At 36.5% G+C, this 19643-nt stretch overlaps 1 pseudogene; it reads right to left on the minus strand.

The window, feature by feature from the left end:
• Positions 1-959: 959 nt before the first annotated feature.
• LOC108315068 lies at positions 960-12822 on the minus strand (annotated as a pseudogene).
• Between the last annotated feature and the right edge of the window lie 6821 nt (positions 12823-19643).

Raw genomic sequence — 19643 nt, forward strand, 5'->3', positions numbered from 1 at the left:
TCTCAAAGCATAATTTAATGTACTTTGAATTTGTCCAGCTTTTGACTTCTCTAGGACCAGGCCCTTGGTCTCTCTTTTCTGAGCTCCTTTACACAACTGACAGCTTTCACTTGGGGCCACCTTAAAACAATCAGAGTTTTTGGCAAAATATCTTTTTCCTGAGACTAAGCCATATTTAGGGTGAGTCTTAATCAGGTTTAATAGCCCAAAGCATTTCTTTTTAAAGTATTTTTCTCCGATGCTGGATAAGAAATAATCTCAACTAGTCTCAGAATGTCTAGACTTGTTTTTTCTTTCATAGCTATTGTAAATAAGGCAATTCTTTCCTCAGTTCATCAAATGCAGAGAACATTCAATGAATGCTAGCAATATTCTGTCTCAAAGTTTTTTCCCAAAATTCCATTGTTAATTTTTTTGTTCCAAATTATCATAGGTATGAGTTGTACTGCATTGCATGACATTATTGCCACTTCTTCTAGACTCTGAGTGTAGCCCACAGCCCAGCACCAGTTTGTTCGTATGATTTATTCAGTAGCAAAATTCCAGCGTTGTGTACCAATGATATTCTATAGTTTCTGCTGTGGTAATAAAAACCTCCAATATCTTAATGGCTTACAAGAATAAATCTTTATTTCTTGCTCTTCTTATACATTATTTCTGGCTGACTGTACTCAGCTCCACATGCCTTATCAACCAAAAACTCGTTCTAGAGAGCAGTAGCCTCTATTTGGTTTAATTTGTTTTTGCAGAAGAAGGTAGAAGCTAAAGAGGCTGATCCTGAACTGCGAAGTTATTTCTAAAGGTTATCTTTGGAACTATGGAGCATGTCTTATTCAATCACATTTCGTTAGTCAAAGCAATTTATGTGGCCAAGCCTGTCAGTGGGTAGGAACAGTTTACCCAAAGGCAAGAGGAGGTGTGAATATTTGAGATCAGTAGTGCAATTTTATTCCATTATGTTAACGTTCTGCATCATAAGAAATATTTTTGTAGGCCTACAGACAGGAATACAAAAGTGGGACACTTAGACCTACATCTGGGTTGAAACATTTTTTATTGATAATTGTCAACTAAGTATAGTAGTATTAGATAGTTTAAGCATCATGAAGACCTCAGGGCTTTTTTTTTTTTTTTTTTTTTGGTCACTTTGCTAAAATTGAGAAAAGGAAAACACCTTTATGAATGATTTCACTGGCTTCCAAAGCCTTGGTGATTAAAAGAGCATGATTAGAGAATTTTTTTCTTTCTCAAAAGTTGAAACATAATAAGGAAAGAAGGGGGGAAAATAAGCAGCAATGAAGCCTAGTTGTAGTTTTTCCAAATTATTTTTTTAAAATGGAGGAGGAGATAGAAAATAAAATATTCTAATAATAACTCCAAATGATCTGTTAAATGGACCAAAATAATTACTGCTACTGTATCAATAGCCATACACATGTTATAATGTGCAATACTTTATAACATAAAAATCTGTTCTCTTGGATGAATTAAAGATAATTTTCTGAGATTTCGCCAACACATACAGGAAGAAAATAGAATATACTTGGACTTGCTTCCCAGGGATATTGGGAAAGCTAACAAAATCTGTGCAATTTTTTCGTTCCTTCCAACTCCTAGTTAGTAGTGCTTCATTTCATTAGAAGAATGGCATTTTTCCCCTTTGATTTTTGGAGTTGTTAATGTTCACTACTTCCTGCGTAAATATCATCTTTATCCTGAAGGATACATTATGAAGATAAATAAAATGTATGCATACAATAAATTCAGTGATATTAAATGCCTTTTCCCAGGAAAATGAATAAATAGGCTGCCTGCTTAATAAGATTTTGATTGAAAAACATTCTTATCACCGGTTACCTCGTTTGAGTTAGATGACTGATTTTAGGTTACTCATTAAGGTACTTTACACACTTTTTACTCTTTATGGTTTCTACACTATATTCTTCCTCTCTGTTTTAATAATAATTTGTGGAGTCATAAGAAAAAAACTTCCAAAATAAGTGACAAATTTATCAGGAATTTGTTCGAGATCAGCTATTTCTTTTTAAAATCTTACTTTTTTCTTATCTTTTATTCTTGATATAGATGAATAAATTTTATTACCTCTTCCTGTGAGAAAGACTTAAAAATTTATGATATGCCTTTTAGATATATTTTAATTTTCTACTTTTTTTGCATTTTCTTTGACAAAATGATATAATAAGAACAGAAATAGTACAAATTAGTCTTTCCTTGAGATAAGCCAAACAGTGTAACATCGATTCCACTTGGCTCCTGGTTCAAAGTTGATTACTTTTCTGGCTTTTGGATGTGTGATAAAGGCTCAATTATGTTGCAGTTCATTTCAATTATAAGAAAAACTGACTTAACCACTATAAATCAAAAGTTGAGTCAATATCTTCGGTAATAACTGAATAACCTTTTAATTTTCTTAAAATATAATAATATATAAGATAACATAGCTGGAATAAATGAGAAACGCCATTCTTAAAAGGCATATTATTTTCAGTACATGTATAATTTCTGGTTAAAGGCATTTATATCTTAGGAAGGAATGAAAGGAAATGCCAAACTATGATGGAAGTTTGGCACACTTCACAGCCAGTATGGTTGCAGGATTTATTAAATGAAGGTCAAGAAAAAATTAAAACCAAATATAGACATGAGCTAGAATTTAAATTAGATCACAGAAAATGTAATTATTTCTTAATTATCCAGATTCTGTCTCCTTAGTATCAAATAGGAAAAGTATGGGCCAACTGCAATAATTCTGAGACTTCTGAGGGCAAATATCAAAACTCATGACTTGGGTTCAATTCAGAAAACAACAATATGAAGAATCTGGAACACCTGTTATTCAAAGTGAGAATGCCCTTTGCAATTTCATTTCTTATAATGCCAGCGGGAACTCTTAATGTAATTGTGTCTCCACAGCTGACCAAATCCATAATTTTTTTGGAACCATGCTGCAGCACTATATTTGACTTACACCAACTTTACAGGACAATTCTTTGAAAACACTCTTCAGAATGTCACAATAATAGTCTTTTGACATTATGCACACAACTGATAATTATCCCACACTAACTGTATCTCCCCATATATAATGCTTCACAGAAAGCCATGTGGAATGAAGAAAATGTTTAGTGTTAACTGGGCTTCTGTAAAAGCATTGTTTTTACCAACATATGCATTGGATATTCAGATAATTAAAAGGCAGAAGCCCAGTGGAAATACTCTTTATTGAGTGTAAAAAGGCAGGACCTATGCAAAAAAAATAGGCTGTAAAACTTTGGCATAGTGAGATATGATCTAGTTACAATCATGAATTCAGTGCCTTAATTTGAGTCACTTTTGTCAGAGATGAGAAAGTGAAGACATTGAATTTTGAATCTAACTTTGTGATATCCTTGATTAACTTGAAGTTAATATTCTAATTTTGTGATTTTGTCATGAACCTAAAGTCATGACTGCTAATATAATTCGGATAAAATATCTGTAATTTATGGAGCATATTTAGTTAATTCTTATAGTCACCTTATGAGATATTTGAAGAAACAAGAGGTTCAGAGGGGTCAGATGTTAGAGATTCCACTGTTGATAAGCAACCAGCCATGATTCAAGCCAAATGTAGTGTAGTTGGGAAGCAGCCTTCCCTTATTATTTTATTACCTGCTTTTCTCTTATTTATCCAAATATGAATTCCAATTTGTTACTCATTATGTTAAAAAAATCACTACATAATTGTTAGTGCCCTGAATTTACTCATGTTGTGCTGTTTACTTTTCAGACCATGCAAACCTATCCACTCTCCTCCACTCCAGGAAAAGGACTTGGCTCTGCTTGGGCACGTGCATAAACTGCCTCATTTCTGTCCCTTTTCATTTCTCCTCAGAGCAAAGGGGAGCTTCCTTTGCAACACCCTTACACATCCTCCCCAGCCAGGAGTAAGTAAACAAATGAAATTGAACAGTGGCCAGATAAGTGTTGTATAAGAAAGAGGCTTGCGGTCAGGTACAGTGGCTCCTGCTTGTAATCCCAGCACTTTGGGAGGCCGAGGAAGGCAGGTCACAAGGTCAGGAGTTCGAGATCAGCCTGGCCAACGTGGTGAAACCTTATCTCTAATAAAAATGCAAAAATTATCTGGGCATGGTGATGAGTGTCTATAATCCCATCTACTCAGGAGGCTGACACAGTAGAATTGTTTGAACACTGGAGTCAGAGGTTGCAGTGAGCTTAGATCATGCCATTGCACTCCAGCCTGGGCGACAGGGCAAGACTCTGTCTCAAANAAAAAAAAAAAAAAAAAAAAAAAAAAAAAAGAGGCTTGCAATATGACTTCAACTACTAATAAGCTTGTGGCCTCACAGGAAAAATTCCTCTGTTATACACTATTATCAATTTGTTTGCCCAAAAGATTCTGCCGAGCTTAGAGAATGCCACAATGTTGTCTCTGAACCAAGAGAGTCTTTCCCTTTGGAAGTTTTAACTCTAGTTGTAGAATTTATTACATTTTGATTGTGTGGTAAAATCCTGTTCTACAGTCATGGCAGCTTCTCACATTTCTAGGTCTTGAGGCCTGACAAAGAAAAGATAATGATACTTTACAATTCTAGCTCAGCTTTCAATTTATCTCACCATTCAAGAAATGCAAGAATATGAGTCATAAATAGAACTATAATAAATAATTTTTAATTATGTCAAAGTTTATATAATTCTACTAATCTCTTATTTGTAATGGTCATAGCAGCCCAATAATTTTATTGAGTAATTTACATTAATCATGCACAAAACTATATTTAATCTATATGGTGTTCATGCCTAACTTGGGGGAAAAGCCTATCTTTTCTGAAGTTTTTGCTTTGAAATTTTGTATGAAGTCAAAGCCACATACAGTCTTTTCAGTCTTGCCCATGTGATATGGTTTGGCTATGTCCCCACCCAAATCTCAACTTGAATTGTATTTCCCAAAATTCCCATGTGTTGTAGGAGAGACCCGGGAAGAGGTAACTGAGTCATGGGGAATGGTGTTTCCTGTGCTATTCTCATGATAGTGAATAAGTCTCAGGAAATTTGATGGGTTTTTCAGGGGTTCCTGTCTTTGCTTCTTCCTCATTGCTGCCACCATGTAAGAAGTGCCTTTCACTCCTGCCGTAATTTTGAGACCTCTCAAGACATATGAAACTGTAAGTTCAATTAAATCTCTTTCTTTGTAAATTGCTTAGTCTCAGGTATGTCTTTATCAGCAGTATGAAAATGGACTAATACAGTAAATTGATACCATTAGAACGGGGCATTGCTGAAAAGATACTCCAAAATGTGGAAGCAACTTTGAAACTGAGTAACAGGCAGAGGTTAGAACAGTTTGGAGGGCTCAGAAGAAGACAGGAAAATGTGGGAATATTTCCTAGAGACTTATTGAATGGCATTGCCCAAAATGCTAATAGTGATATGGACAATAAGGTCCAGGTTGAGGTAATCTCAGATGGAAATGAGGAACTTGTTAAGAACTGGAGCAAAGGTGACTTTTGTTATGTTCTGCAAAAAGACTGGTGGCATTTTGCCCCTGCCCTAGAGATTTATGGGACTTTGAACTTGAGAGAGATGATTTAGGGTATCTGGCAGAAGAAATTTCTAAGGAGCAAAGCATTCAAGAGGTGACTTGGGTGCTGTTAAAGGCATTCAGTTTTATAAGGGAAGCAGAGTATAAAAGTTTGGAAAATTTGCAGCCTGAAAATGTCATAGAAATAAAAAACCCATTTTCTAGGGAGAAATTCAAGCTGGCTGAAGGCATTTGCATAGGTAAGGAGAAGCCAAAGGTTAATTCCTAGGAACATGAGGAAAATGTCTCTAAGCCATGTCAGAGACATTCACAGCAGCTCCTCCCATCACCAGCCAGGAGGCCCGGGAGGAAAAAAAGTGATTTTATGGACCAGGCCAACAGGCCCCAAGCTATGTGCAGCTGAGGACTTGGTGCCATGTGTCTCAGCCACTCCAGCTGTGACTGAAAGAGGCCAACATACAGCTTGGGCAGTGGCTTCAGAGGGTGGAAGCCCCAAGCCTTGGCAGCTTTCAACTAGTGTTGAGACTGGAGGTGCACAGAGTCAAGAATTGAGGTTTGGGAACCTCTGCCTAGATTTCAGAAGATGTATGGAAATGTCTGGATGTCCGGGCAAAAGTTTGCTGCCAGTGTGGGGCACTCATGGAGAACCATTATAGAAGAGAAATGTGGGATCGGAGACCCCACACAGTCAGCCTACTGGGACACTGCCTAGTGGCAATGTGAGAAGAGGAACACTGTCCTCCAGACCCCCACAATGGTAGATCCACTGACAGCTTGCCCCATGCTGCTGGAAAAGCCACAGACACTCAATGCCAGCCCATGAAAGCAGCTGGGAGGGAGGCTGTATCCTGCAAAGCCACAGGAGTGATGCTGCCCAAGACCATGGGAACCCACCTCTTGCATTAGCATGACTTGAATGTGAGACCTGGAGTCAAAGGAGATCATTTTGGAGCTTTAAAATTTGTCTGCCCTGCTAGAGTTTGGACTTGTATGGGTACTGTTATTCCTTTGTTTTGTCCAATTTCTTCCATTTGGAATGGCTATATTTACCCAATACCTGTACCCACATTGTATCAAGGAAGTAAGTAATTTGCTTTCAATTTTACAGGCTCATAGGTGGAATGGACTTGCCTTGTCTCAGATGAGACTTTGGACTGTGGACATTTTAGAGTTAATGCTGAAATTGAGTTAAGACTTTGGGGGACTGTTGGGACGATATGATTGGTTTTGAAATGTGAGGACTTGAGATTTGGAGGTGTCAGGAGAGGAATGATACGGCTTGGCTGTGTCCCCATCCAAATCTTAATGTGAATTGTATCTCTCAGAATTCCCATGTATTGTGGTAGGACCCAGGAGGGGGTAATTGAATCATGGGGACTGGTGTTTCCTATGCTATTCTTGTGATGGTGAATTAGTCTTATGAAATCTGATGGATTGATCATGGGATTCTACTTTTGCTTCTTCCTCATTGTCTCTTGCCACCACCATGTAAGAGTCCCTTTCACCTCCTGCCATGATTCTGAGGCCTTCCTAGCTATATAAAACTGTAAGTTCAATTAAGCTTCTTTCTCATATAAATGCCCAGTCTGGGGTATGTGTCTATCAGTAGTGTGAAAATAGTCAAATACACTATGTTACTAGCTTTGGGATATTCCTTAAATTCTTTTCTGTCTCTCCTTTGCCATAAAAGAGTGTCTCAGTAAGACTTTGGAAGCAATCCCTGATTATCTTGGTCAATGTTTTATTGCACCTATCCTATTTCTGCCCTTGAGAACTTACAGTTCTAGAGCAGTTTCCTCTGTGGGTATGTGTGTGTGTGTGCATGTATGCTGATATAAAGTATCCTTCATATCAAGATCAAATGAAGAATTATACTGTTGTCATAGTCTTGAGGTAATTTTGGCAGCCAGCTCCTGGTGACTCATGCTCAGTAAGTAGCACCATGACCATAAAATATGCAAGATCTATCATCAGAATGCAGAATAAGATCTCAATGCCATATGAGGGCACCAAACATATAACAATGGTGTTGCTCTCAATAAGGTTCCAAATTACTATAGTGTGTCTCCTCATACGGTGTAAACCAACAACAACAACAAAAAAGATTGAGGCAAGACTCAATTGATTTTGATTTTGAGGTTTATTTTTCCAAGGTTGAGGACATACCTGAGGATAAAAAAATGCAAATCACAGGAGCATCTGTGGTCTGTTCCTTTTCCAAACAGGGTTTTGAGGACTTCCGTATTTAAAGAAGAAAGAGCTAGAGGGAGAGGAAGAAGAAAAAAAATGGTCGGGGAGGGTAGGCAATGAGACAAGTGGTTACATCCTTATGGCGCTTTGATTAGTACTTGCAGAATATGCATTTTACATGTGAAAGCAGAGAGTAGAGGAACAGTCAATTATACATTCTTTTATATTTTACATAAGATAAGTTTTCCTTCTACAAATCTTCCTGGACTATATGTCCTCTTAAGCGCCAGCCATGTAAACTCTCCCCAATGACCTGGGCGAATTCAATGATTTGTTACAGATAATAGATAGAAGCAGCTACTCCCATGAAACCAGGAGGATACACCAGCTTCTTTGTTTTTGAACCTCTTGCCAAAAGGGGTCCAAAAAGGCCAGCATATCCAATAACACCAAGTCTTGGAAAAAATCCTGGAGGTGCATTTGGAGATATTCGTACCTGTTGACCCAAACTTTGCATCTTGGGATTAGTTTGGGAGTATGTTTCTTGACACCAACTTGTACATGGCCCACAATAATGTTGGAGCTGAGAGAGGCTTTCTTCAAAGTGGGTCCTCAACCCCTCCACATATTCAGATTCATCCCAGGAACTGAGTAGAGTGAAAGCTCGTCAAACTTTATAGGATTTTTGGGAGACGAGTCCCTTCTTGATGATGCATAGACCTTGAAGATAAGCAAGCTCATGCCAGCTTCCCCCAAGAACCTTGGAGTTGCCTTAAAAGTATTATTGGCAGCAGTGGCTCCAGTAGGGCGGAGCAGGAGTTAAATTCTTGGTTTGAACTTCTTGAGAGTGCTATGTTTAGAGACATGGATTTGAGCATCAGCAAAGTGTATAGTTGGTAACTAAATCTATGTGAATTTTGATCTGGAACTTGTATATATTCTTCCCTGTTTCATGTATAGCAAGTCAGTCCAACTGGTAATTGAGATAGCTTCTGCCTTCCTCCTGGGGCATTTAGTGACTGCCTGTTATGTTTATATGCCTTCTGTCCCCACAACTTCATCAAGAGTGCTTTATAACTTTGCCTACTCCACTGTAATCATCAATTTTGATTGGCATCTTGCCTGGTCTAAAGAATGCCACGATAGCTGGCAAAACATTATTTCTGGGTTCAGATGTGAGAGTGTTTCTAGAAGCAATTGGCATTTGAATCAGTAGACTGAGTGAAGATCACCTGTCTCAATGTAGGTGGGCATCATTCTATCTACTGAGGGCTTAAATAGAACAAAAAGGTAGAGAATGGGCAAATTCTCTTTGTTTTGAGCTGAGACATCCATCTTCTCCTGCACTTGGACATCATTGCTCCTGGTTCTCAAGCTTTCAGCCTCAGATGAGGTTTATACTATCAGCTCCCTAATTCTTAGGCCTTTAGAGTTGAACTGAATCACACAATCGCCTTTCCTGGTTCTTCAGGTTGCAGACAGCAGATCACGGGTCTTCTTAGCCTCCACTTCCACGTGAACCAATTGAAGAAACAAATGTTCACCTCAGAAGATTTATTATGTTTAAATGAGCTAATACATATAAATATTTTAGCCCAGTACCTGGCACCTACTAAATATTCAATGAATTATTTTTTATTGTTACTAATCCTAAACCAGAAAAAGAGTCACTCTAAAGAGTTATAAAAAAGTTCTTTAAGTATCCATCAATATTGGCTGTGGGCCAGGCATTGTTACAGGTGCTCTGGGAAATGTGGTAAGCAGTACAGAGAGATCCCTGTCTTTTGGAGTTTATCTGTCTGTAGACATGGGGATGCTGGGCATGGGAAAACAAACTGAAAGCATGTAAATGAATATAAAGCAAAGTAAAATAATTTATATTTGGACAAACATACAATTTTGTAAGGAAGCAGAAGAGGACTAGGGTGGTGAGGTATGTCTTTAGACGTGACATTTGACTTGAGGACAACAAGGAGAAGGAACAGTGAGTGCAAAATGAAAGGCCAATGAGCTTATTATCTTAAGAATTAGCAAGAAGGCCAGTTACCTGAAGCAGAATAATGTGAACAGTGGTATGCGCTGACAGGCAGGCATATTACAGAAATTTACATCACAGAATTTTGGAGACCATAGTTAAGGAATTTGGAATTTGTTGATTCTGCAATGGGAAATCATTGGCAAGTTTTAAGGAGGAAGTGACATGACCTGGTTTTCATTTTAGAAAGATTTTTCTGGCTACTCTGTGGGGGATGGATTTAGAGGGCAAGAGCTAAAGCAAGCGCAGCAATCAGGAGGTTATTGAAATAGTTGTCATGGAGCATGAGGCTGGCTTGAGCAAGGATTTGCATTGAGGGTACTGAAAAATTGTTACATTTGGAATATATATATTTTTTCAGTTAATATGTGTGAATTGCATGCGAGTTGTGAGCAAAAGAAAGAAAAAGAAAGAAATGATAAGGATCTTAGAGTTCTGTCTAAGCCAGCCAATAAAGGGGCTCATGTTTTTTTGTTTTTGTTTTTTGACTAAATGGAATAAACTACAGGGTTATAAATATTTGTGAGACAGAGAAAAACAAACAAGAACAAAATGCCAAAAAAAAAAGAAAACCTGAATCAACTGGTATTATGAAATCAATATTTTAATGCAAAAATTCTGCACTTTAAGAAACCATCTAAAAATATTTGGTTTGACACTTTCTTTCTATTTTGAGTGGCTTCCTCAAGAAAAATGCATCCTCATTTATTGGCATTCTAGATAGCATTCCTGTCTCCTCTTAAAAAATGAAGAGGATAAAGAATATTTTTGACGGATCCACTCTGCTCAGGAAATGCTTGCCTTAGTTATTCATGTAACATGTGTTTAAAATGGTTTAAAGCATAGTGAAAAATTAGAAATGTACAGTAGAAGTAGATCTAAGTCATCTTTATAGCCCTGATTTTCAGAACATTATGAAAATCTGTTACCCTATTATTTGGTGTTTATTTATGAATTTTCTCACAACTAAAAAAAATAGGCTTATTATTTCATGAAAAAAGTTTAAAAGATATTAGAAAATGTCTCCTAAAGTTAAAAAGAAACTCAGTATACAAAAAGGGCAAAAAGTGCAAAGTGTCATATTTCCTTTGGGATCCAGTGAAAATGTATTATTACTGATATGGTTGGTAGGCAGAATGCTACTATATCCTAGTTTTCTAGGTGGGGCCAATCTAATCACATGAGCCTCTAAAAGCAGAGAACTTTTTCTGGCTGGAGTCAGAGAGATGTGGTTAAAGATGAATTGGGAGAGACCTGAAGTATCAGAGCAATTCAACTCAGATTGCTGGAGAGGTGACCACACGGAAAATGTGAGAAGAAATGAAGGAAAATACACAAGTTAGGATGATCTCCCTGCTGTACTCTGAATGTGTCCCTCAGAATTTGTGTGTTGGAAAATTTTTAAAAATATATATTTTATTGCTCTTTAGGTTCTGGGGTACATGTAAAGAACATGCAGGATTGTTGCATAGGTACATACATGGCAATGTGGTTTGCTGCCTCCATCCCCATCACCTATATCTGGCGTTTCTCTCCATGTTATCCCTCCCCAACTCCCTACCCCCCACTGTCCCTCTCCTAGTCCCCCACAACAGACCCCAGTGTGTGATGCTCCCCACCCTGTGTCCATGTGTTCTCATTATTCAACATGTGCTTATGAGTGAGAACATGCAGTGTTTGATTTTCTGTTCTTGTGTCAGTTTGCTGAGAACGATAGTTTCCAGGTCATCCATGTCCCTACAAAGGACACGAACTCATCGTTTTTTATGGCTGAATCATATGTTGGAAATTTAATCCCAAATGCAACAGTGTTAGGAGGAAGGACTCTGTCCTCCCGAATGGATTAATTCCACTGTAAAATGGGCTTGTGGGGGTGAGTTCACTCTCTTTTGTTCTTTCGCCACGTGAGGACCCAGCAAGAAGGTCCTCACAAAATGCTAGCTTCATGATCTTGGACTTACCAGTCCCTAGAGCTGTGAGGAAGTAAATTTCTGTTTTTCATAAATTCTCTAGTCTGAGATAATTCTGTTACAGCAGTATAAATGAACTAAGACCACCCTCTTTTGCACTCCCTGTAAGTCAGTCAGTTTTTTTTTTTCACACACAAATATACTAAATCCAGGAAAAAATAAAAATAAATTTGGAAGTGAATGTATCCCCAGAGACTTCAGCAAAGAACGCATCCTTGATGTTGGCTTTGTAAGCCTCTAATCTGAGGACAAATCTGCATTATTTTGTACCTCTATTTCTGATAATAAATAGGGGTTTCTTAAGCTGCTAAATTTGTGGTAATTTGTTATGGTAGCAACAGAAAACACAAATAATGGAAAAGGACTGTAAACAGTAAGACAAAAGACAGAAAAGACAAATTCTTTTCTAAATATTTGTTAATATAAAATTACTATTCATAATGTACACTACTGACTGTAAAATGGATTGCCTTCATTTTTATTTTAAAAGATATTAGTTTGACATTTAAAGAGATTAATTTTAGGAAAGAATTATGCTGTATTTAAAGTTAGATTTGTTTGATTCCCTGAGTAATTTTCACTTGAAAAGTTTAATAATTTCTTCTAGCTATATTGTGTCATTCAATAAAGCTGAAAGCTAGTAAAACTAAAACAGTCTAATAATCAGAAACCAAGGAAACATTCAAAATTGCTTTATTGATCTTTGAAGATTATACCATTTTTACCCAAGTAAATAGGAGAAGTTCTTAGAGTGCTTCAGCTATATTATTTTATATGACTTTGGGTGAGGCTTTTAGCTTCCCTGTGACATATTTTTCTTAGCTTTTAGTCTCAATATTAATAAAACCTATCTCAGAAACTTGTTATAAGGGTTAAATGAGTAGGGAATTAGGAGTTAGAATTAGAGACTCACAGAACAAAGTTTTGTATTGTTTTGTTTTGTTTATCTGAAAGTATTTTTGCATGAAAGGTGGGATATTAGATATTAGTGTAGAACTATAGATGCAAATCCCTAGAGTCTAATGGCACGAGAGAAACTCACCTGTCTGATTATATGTAGCCATGATTCAAGATAAGTGGACCTGCCTTTCCTCTTCTCTTCAGTTCTATCATTAGCCCAGTGTGTCTTAGACATTCTTGATAATTTTTACATTATCTCTAATTGTTATATTATTAACCTTCACAAAGTTGTAGTATTTCAAGATGACCAACAAAGCCTATAAATAAAAAATATTGTTTTACATAGTTTTATTATATTATAGAAGAAATGCCTGCATCACAATAAAATACCCTGCTAGCTGGGGTGCAAATGTTGTAGGACTTTTTTCTTCAGCTAAAGATGGGGTTCTTGTCACACAACCGTGAAAAATTAGGCTCGCAGACAATCTGAAGGGTCAAGAGGGCAAGGTTTATTGAGTGAAAAGGAAAAAAAAAAAAAACCAGCAATGCAAGAGAAGTTTCTGTTAACAGGTCTCCAGCTCACAGATCGAATCCCCAGGTTACCACACCAGATCAGGAGAGGCCAGGCTCCTACCCCACTGCAAATGGCGCAAGCTTCCCAAGGCTCCCCTCCAGCGTGCACTCCTCCCAGGGTGCAGCATGGCTGGAGTTTCCTTGTGAACCCCTTTATACTTGGCTGACTCACAAACACTGAATGGTATTCTATTTAATAAGATACTGACATCAGTTCCTAGCGTGTCATGGCTACTTAATAAATGCTGGAGAAATACTTAATGGTAGGATTTCCTTGACTTTAAAATTCATTGTTATCAATTGCATTTAACTTACCCTTTCTCACATTGTTAGATTTTTCCAATTCCTCTAGGTATCTAATTATAGGTACTCTTTATTGGCTCTTTAACACCTTTCTCTTAATTCTGAGTACCTTCTTCGGCTAACTGAATACTAAAATTTCAAACTGTTTACATTGTAATAGCCTTAAAATACATTTTTAAAAATATTTCTTTTGTAGCCTTAAAATATTCCTGGCTTGGCATTATTTGCTAAGATGACACAGCTTCTAAGACGAAAGCTTCTTAATCATGAATCAAGGAGTTCATGTTCTGCTTTAACGTCTAATGTCAGCAAATACGTTTGCCTTATAATGATCTTAAAGAGACAGAATTTGACTAATTCCTTCCCTTTATCTAGGCATGAATTAAAGATAGGAGAAAGTAAGAAGTAAAGAAATATGATGCCATCGACATCATTGTCTAGCTGAAGAGACATTTCTGCAATCAAATGTCTTCTTACATTGTGATTCAAGATGAAGAGCTGGTCGGGAAGTTCTTTATAACACTAAGAAATGTCTGCTCAAAGTACTAAGTGCACTGCCTTTTGACAAATGAGGAAAGTTGAAACAGTTGACCCCAGTCCCCTAGACAATTATCAACCTCATCTTTGTTATTCAGCAATTTTGTTGAAATTGCTAAGGAAGGGAGTGCTAAATTACCTGCTTTAGGCAGCTGCCCTCCCTACTGGCTTCATAGCAAGGTAATGTATATCCTCAGTTATGGCAAATCATATTCTGGGTCTACAAAGTGAGCTAAAATTTTGCACAGTACAGCCAGTTTAAATTACAGTTATGGTTCATTAGAGTGGCCTCTATTACTTACCTAAATCAATTTGGCTGCACAAACAGATGCCATTTGTGATGTATACATTTTCTTTTCACTCTTTTTTTAAAACCACTTTTCTTGGGGAATTAAGCAAAGGTATTTTTAATACTTTGTATTGAGTTTCTTAGGCAGTAGAAACTGGGCCACTGCTCAACAGAATAATGTCACCAGATTCTTTACATTGGATGCTTCATTGCTTTTGATAACTTTGTCCTTGCAATAACAGGTCTGACCTCATTATTTACCTATACTCCTCGTCTCTTTTCTAAGAGCGAGCAAAAGGAAATAATAATAGCCCTTAGTGAGGCAGAGAAGACTAATTGCCTCCTCTGGTATCATACAATTCCCTTTTTTCGGAATCGTTGGATGACCCCTTATTCAGAGTTCAAACTGGGTAGGTGGCCATCCAGCTAGAAAGCATGTTTTCTAGCATCCCTTGTATCCAAGGGTCTTTTGTTGGATTTAGTGAATGTGATGTAAACAAAAATAATTCGGCCACTTCCAGTTCTTGGCCTGAAAATATTGAACATTTATACTTTTGTCTCTCTTTCTGCTCTCTGCAGGCCAGAATAAAGATGTGGCAATCTCGAGGCATCAACTAAGGTCACACTATACCTGGCAGTATGACAAGACAAAGGAACTTAAGAAGTTTCTGAACAACAGAATATAGACAGAGCCTCTTCAACACCATGGGCTCTTTGTGAGAAATAAATACATTTCTATCTTAATATAAGCCACCATACTTTGAGGAATATTTTTTGTTACAGCAACTTAAAATTTACCTTTACGTATACAGCCTGGTGCTCAATTGCTACCTTGAATAATAATTTCACTTTAGTTTGTAAAAACTGTAGTTTTTGTAGGGACAGAATATAATTATTAGTTAACGCAACACTGGAATGAGACATATAGGACCAGAACTGAGACACAGGAGACCAGGGCGCAAGTTCAGTGCTGCAACCTGTGTCAATTTGAGTTAATTATATATAGCATGATGAATATTTTAGAAAAAATTACTATGGCAGTCAAGAGTTCTGTAAGTAGGAAAGGGAAGGTGGGAAGAATTGAACACAGACTTGGGATATGAAGAGGATGCCATAGGGAATTAGGCCAGTGGTGGTCATTAAAATGCAAATTATTACATATATAAAAATGTTTATAAATTGATCACATTCTTGAAAATACTTTACAGAGCTGTCACACTCTAAAAGGTTAAGTCATAAAATATCTAACTTCATATATATATATATATATATATATATATATGTCTGAGAAGCTGTGTCATCTTAGCAAAATAATGCAAAATAGGGAATATTTTTAAGGCTACAAAAGGAATATTTTTAAAAATGTATTTTAAGGCTAAAATGTAAACAGTTTGGAATTTTAGTATGCAGTTAGATATATGTGTATATATATATATATATACACATATATGGAAGCTCTCTCTCTATATATATGCACATACATATATGTGTGTGTGTATATATATATATATATATATATAGAGAGAGAGAGAGAGAGAGAGAGAGAGAGGCAGGGTCTCACTCTGTCACCCAGGCTGGAGTGCAGTAGCATGATCTAGGCTCACTGCAACCTCCATCTGCTGGGCTCAATTGATCCTCCCCCTCAGCCTTTCAAATAGCTGGGACTATAGGTGCACACCACAACACCCAGTTAATTTTTGTATTTTTAAAAATAGAGATGGGATTTTGCCATGTTGCCCAAGCTTGTCTTGAAATCTGGGCTCAACTGATTCACCCACCTCAGCTTCCCAAAGTACTTCCAAATGTTAGACATTCAGATGCAGTTTATGTTGCTGTTGCTATGTGACCTTAAGTAAATAGCCTCAGTATCATCAGCTATACATATAAAGGGTTTCTATTAAATGAATTCCATTTTCGTTTCTAAACTATATGATGCATAATATTGGATTGGTTCTCTTTCTCCTTGAGATCCCATAATAGTATGAAATTCCCAAGTTTAATGAAGTGATTTTCCCAACATTTCTCTAGATAGATATATATTTGAAATCTGCTAGGCAGGGCTGGATAAATGTGCTCTATGTAGTAAAATATTAATGCATATTAAATATTTTTAATTAAAATCTTTAAAAAGTCACTTAAATGTAATAACCATGGAGTTCATGGCAATAAGGAAAGGAGACACACTATTTTATTTACATCTTTTTCTGTTTTGCTTCTTCATCTTCCCTCTAATATACCTAGGCTTCAATCAGGAAGGGAAATTTGTCCCACCAACATATTTTTTCAATTCAGTGTGTCTAGACATGTCAAGAAACCCCAGAGAACAATTGATTATTTGAGGAAGGCAAGATGAGAACAGGCTGTTTTAATTTCTTCTAATATTTTCCTCCAGATGCTTAGATTGGCCCAGGAAGACTACAGAATTCGTCCCCAGAGATAATCACAGTGAAATATCTTCCCATAGAGGAAAGAATAATATAAAGTAACTACTCTTGCTACATGGGAGACCAGAAACCATTAGCAAGGTCATGATTTTTCCAAATTAAAAGACAATAATATAGCTTAGAACTGATTCTTCCTTTATGAATCTGAATTATTTTCATTTTCAGGTCTGGGTGTTTGGAGAAAATAGGAAGAGATTCTAATCTTTCACCGTTTAGCTGCTTAAAGGTACCAAAACCTACCTAATGGATTGATAAAGGAACAGTCAATATTCTGCATTGGCTGTTTTACAAAATGTGTTACAGTAAACAACATTTTTCACCTTCTCAATAGAGCTCCCTGAATCTTATGAGGAGAAAAACATTGCCTTTGAAATGAGATGTTGTTTTATTTATTTATTTTTATTTAATTTTATTTCTTTGAAGCTAAGAACAAATTGTTTTGGCAACATTCTATGGTTAAGTTACTAACAGAAAGGTTGCTATTAAAACGATGCCTTTCTCAAAAAAATCACTTGGTCCATAACAATTTTCAAAATCCTTAGTGAAAAAAAGTCAAGAGCAGCTGATTTAATATTATAAAGAGAAGATAAGCTTTGATACTTTTAGCATTTAGCATTTTGACACTTCATAATTGGATAGTAGGTGATATTTATATCCAATAGTTTCAAAACACAACTGCTACTTTGTCAGATCATAGAGCTGCACAGGTGTTATAGTGTCTATGTACCTTCTTAACAGCCTAACCCTATCTGAACATATAATTGTACCACGGTTTCCTTATCAAGTGTTTTCAACGTATGCATAAATGACTTTCAGTATTCAGGATCTCATCGAATTCCCAAATGCAGGCTCTCAGAAACTTCCCTTTATTTTAGCTCACAGTATGCTTTCTGATAATTACGTCCAAGTCTTTTAATGGCATTTTGATCATGCAGTGTAATTCTCTTTCCTCTTTTCTTTCAACTTTTACATATGTGGTATGGTTGGTTACTTCCCGCTGGATGCAATCTATTTGATTACTATTACCTAACACAATAGCATGTGTTTACTGATACAATGAAGTATTTTTTAGAAGTTAACATAATACTACAAGTTTGATTTGGTATGTAATGTATGGAGCAGAGTGATTATCTCCTCATTACTGTACCCACTAATAATAGAGACTAAAATTAAATTCACTTTGATAGAGGTCGTATATTTGTATGTTTTCTATTCAACCAAAAAGTAACACATTTTCTTGTTAGTTATTATAAACCAGTCCCTTTCCTGTCCTCTTCCTAATTTTTTCTGATAATTATGTAGCTCTTTAAGGGACCAAAAAGGAGGACAATAGTGCATTGTTGTATTTTATCTTGTCACATTTTATCTTCCAATCTTCCTAATTTATGTAAACTGAAATATAAAACTTCAAAATTCAAAATGCACTTACATCATACCGCTAGTTATAGTCATTTATAAGCTTTAAGTAGAATAAACTAAAGGTCACTTGAAAATAATTCTGGCTTAGCTATAAATCAGAAGAAACAGCAAGCGATTTAGAGGCCCTCTTAAAAAAAATCAGGAATAATGCATCTGAGAATTTCACTAAGTTGTAAAGATCATCCACTGTGCTAATAATAGTGGTAAATACAGTGTGTGGGCGGTTAATGTTAGATCACTCAAATGCTCTGTAGAAAGCTTCAAATATAAGAAAAGCTTGAAAGAAATGGATGAAAGGGAAAACTATGTAATTGTTGTTAGACTAATGGGAAATGCTGGTTTGAATCTTTACCCTTGGAAACTAAATTACTATCATAGAAGCAATTACGATTTGTGCCTTCATCTTTGTTCATGTGTTCCTTCCTGAAATAATTGCATCCATCACACAGCTGGGACTGGGATGGTAACCCAATTTCACACACAGCCTCTCCTCTCTTTCTGCCTTAAGCACACTCAGAAACACTCAAAAACACTCAAACGGTGTTTAACTCACAAAACTGAAAGTTCATGCTCTCTAGTTAATGAGACTATAGATAAATAAACTTATTTCTATCTGTGTGTGGTTTGAAATGTCGAATAGGTATCTAGTGTCTCCCAAAAAGTTAAAAAAAATGCAAAATGTTAGAGCTGGGAGGAGCATTATTTTACTTTTACATCATACGGTTGTGTATGGGCATAACCTGGGGAATTAATATGCATTGGAATCACCTGGGTAATTAAAAAACGTCACGGTTCTTTCTTACACCAATTAACTCAGACCGTCCAGGGCAGTTGTCCTTGAATGCAAGGAGCTTTTAAAAATGGCAATGCCACGGCCACACCTGAAACCAGCTAAATCAATTAAGTCAGAATCTATAGAGAATGGGGTCTAGAGAGCAGTATTTTTAAGCTTGACAGATGATTCTGATGTCCAAGCAAGTTTGAAAACCAAGTGGGATAGGTTCCAGACCCTGGTGTCTTAGAAAGCCTCTAGGATATTTTAGTTGATTTCATGCTTGTGAATCACTGATACAGATGAAGAATTACTTCCCAAAAGGAGCAGATTGTTCAACTTCAGGCAACCAGATAGCCTTAAGCAGGACCATTAATTTAGTCTGATTTCTGGGTCCAGCGTTCTTTCCTCTCCACCGTCTTGTCTCACACGATTTCTACATTCTACAGATATTCTAAAATATCGAGTGCCAAAGTTTTAGATTATTAGAGTGGAAGGCTCTAACTCAAGAGTATTTACCAAGCTCCTGGCAAAATAAAAAGAAAAACAAAAACACACACACTAAAAGACAAAACATAAAACAAAAACCCAAACACCTGAGGGTGATTGAAATGCTTGCCGAATGAGCAGAATTAAGTATGTCAATGG

The sequence above is a fragment of the Cebus imitator genome, unplaced genomic scaffold (assembly GCF_001604975.1).
Source record: "Cebus imitator isolate Cc_AM_T3 unplaced genomic scaffold, Cebus_imitator-1.0 Scaffold168, whole genome shotgun sequence".
Lineage (NCBI taxonomy): Eukaryota > Metazoa > Chordata > Mammalia > Primates > Cebidae > Cebus > Cebus imitator.